The sequence below is a fragment of the Dipodomys spectabilis genome, unplaced genomic scaffold (genome assembly GCF_019054845.1).
Source record: "Dipodomys spectabilis isolate Male_0828 unplaced genomic scaffold, ASM1905484v1 ptg000178l, whole genome shotgun sequence".
Lineage (NCBI taxonomy): Eukaryota > Metazoa > Chordata > Mammalia > Rodentia > Heteromyidae > Dipodomys > Dipodomys spectabilis.
The window spans coordinates 2196222-2198900 of NW_024870855.1; the positions used below are offsets into that span (position 1 = coordinate 2196222).

Consider the following 2679-nt stretch of genomic DNA (forward strand, 5'->3'; position numbering starts at 1 on the left):
ACACACTCTTGAATTATGATTGACAATGTAATTAGATATTGATTATCTCATCTTGGTGGTGCACTGTGACTCACAAATATTATTAGATATTGATAATGTGATCTGGGGAGAGGCAGTTCAGATTAAATTATAGAAAATTTTCCTAAACAACATTATTACTCTTCTCTTCACTGGTTCTCCACTAGAGGCCCAATATGAACAGTCACTAAGACTCGGAGGGGCTGTCCTGCTTACTTGGTGGAGAGCTGAGAGCTAGTCACATCCCCAGGCCACAGAGTTCTCCATATCCTCTCTACAGGAGGGGTGAGAAGTGAGGCCAGTCTGGATCAGCTGAGAAGCTGTGGGTGGATGTCTGCAGCCCCCAGTGACCACTGCCTGGGGGGCCGGGTGGGGAGGGGGTCCAGGGTCGCTGGCCAGCTGGCCACCGCTCATCTCCATCAGCCTTTTGATGAGTCCCCGTCCCATGAAGCACCTATTACTCAATTATCTGTCCATTCAACTCAATCGCTATAAAGACACGATACACAAGTACCATGGAGTCGTCTCTGGAGTGCTTCTTCTTCCAGGGTAATAATATAAATTTGCTCATCCAGGTCTTCAAGAATGGTTGGCTTCACCAGCAACTGCCCCATCACGGTGAACATGCGGGACTGACCGACCGGTGTGCACAAGAGAAGTAACAAACATCCCATCAATGATATACAGGAATATAAATAAGGTAGGTAGAACTCCCAGAGATCATACAAGGACTCCATGCTGGCCGCGTCCTGGTTGAGGAGCGCCAACGCCACCCACACCATCCCCAGGGTCAGCAGCGCCAGCAGCAGCAGCATGACCAGGGTCTCCAGAACACGGGCTCAGATCCCCTTCTTCAGGCCAGCAAAACCTTCTGATTCCAGAAAGAAAAAAGCAAAGGGCATCAACACAAATAAACAAAGGTTGGAAAAGAGCCAAGCAAAATTCCACAGGCCATGAATCAGGGAGCCGTTAAGCCACTGAATATAGTAATTTTGAGGAAAAGAAAGCAGGATCTCATTGCTGATGATTGAGAAGGGTAACAGCAAAACAGTTCCAGCTGAAACGGCTAGGGTGAAGGTGCTCAGAAACAATGAGATCCTGTTGACTATGGCATCTTCATCTTCTTGTTCATCTGATTTTCTCTTGTATCTGGTGATGATGAAGTAGGAAACAATATAGAGAACGGCAAAAATAAGGAAACATATCGTGGACTCCCGCACTTGGCTGTGGAAGTGCTGCTCCCGCGCCGACACCTCATCCTGCCCTTGCCATCCTCCTTCATGCCCGATGCCGCGACCGCGCGCCCCGCCTCACCATCGCCTGCCCGCGCCCGAGCCGCTGCGTCCGCCGCCGCGGGTGCCGCCTCGCCAGTGGCAGAGCCGGCGACTCCGGTGCCGCCTCCGCAGCAGTGGGCAAAGCCGCAGGAGGGCCGGGCGGAGGGCGGGCACCGGCCCAGGCGGGGCCGGGGCCGAGACCGCACATCACTCGAAGGCGCCGCGCATCCTCTTCTGTGAATTCTTAAGCTGATGAGCATACAAGTCACATGAAGAAGAGCTATGAGTTATGTACATAAAACTCATCTTAGAAGGCCTTGGATGCAACGGCTGCTGGTCAACAAGCTTGTCACTGTTCAATTGAGCAGCTTCAGAGTCACCTTCTCACCTATATGAACTGGAGTTTCAATGGCAGTCTGACTGTGATTTGACCGATGGGAGGGGAGAAGGGGAGACTGAGGCCCCTTCACTCCAAACCACACCAGAGAATGGCATTCATTGCCAGCCTAACTTATCATGGGTAGATTGGAGGAGAACCTTACAAGGGAACAGGAGAAAAAAAAAAACAAACCACAAAAATCCTTTCCATGTGCACACACAAGCTAAAAGTCAAAGGATGTATTCATAAATATTCCCATCTCAACATCTTTCATCCTAATCTCTCAGGCTATTGAAACACATTGGGGTTGAACATACAATTCTCATGCCTTCAAAAATTCCCTCAAGAAAATAGCTGTACATTTACTACATATTGATTGATCCATAGATAGATTGGTATTTCCCACAACCTCATCTTTGGAAAAGTCTGTGCTGGGAAAAAGGCACAATAGAATAAAGATACAATAAAACAGAATTATCAAAATAAAAATTACAAAGAAGAACTACAACAGAAAAGAAACCTCTCAAAATGTATAAACAAGGAGATAAAAGCACAGACCATATGAAAGAATAGATGATAAACAAACCAATGCAGAAGTACAATATCCAACATACTCTTCCCTATTCCTATCCAAGCGATTATTAAGCCCACATAACTGCCTAAGCCAGGGAATGAAGCTATAGGCTGTATTAAGCCAATCAAACTCTCTTAAGAATTAAATTTATTATTTTTTAATAGGTTCTAAGCCAGGCACTGGTGGCTCATGTCTATAATCCTAGCTACTTAGGAGACTGAGACCTGAAGATCACAGTTTGAAACCAGCATAGGCAGAAAAAAGTCCATGAGGCTTTTATCTCCAATTAACTACTAGAAAACTAGGAGTAGAACTGTGATTCAAAATGGTAGAGTACTAGCCATCAGCAAAAGAGCTCCAGGACAGTGCCCAGGCCTTGAGATCAAGCCCCATGACCAACAACAAACAAAAAAAAAAGGCTTACCAAGCGACTA

At 46.7% G+C, this 2679-nt stretch overlaps 1 pseudogene; it reads right to left on the reverse strand.

Annotated features, from left to right (window-relative positions):
- Window positions 1–500: 500 nt before the first annotated feature.
- On the reverse strand, window positions 501–1552 carry LOC122120797 (annotated as a pseudogene).
- Between the last annotated feature and the right edge of the window lie 1127 nt (window positions 1553–2679).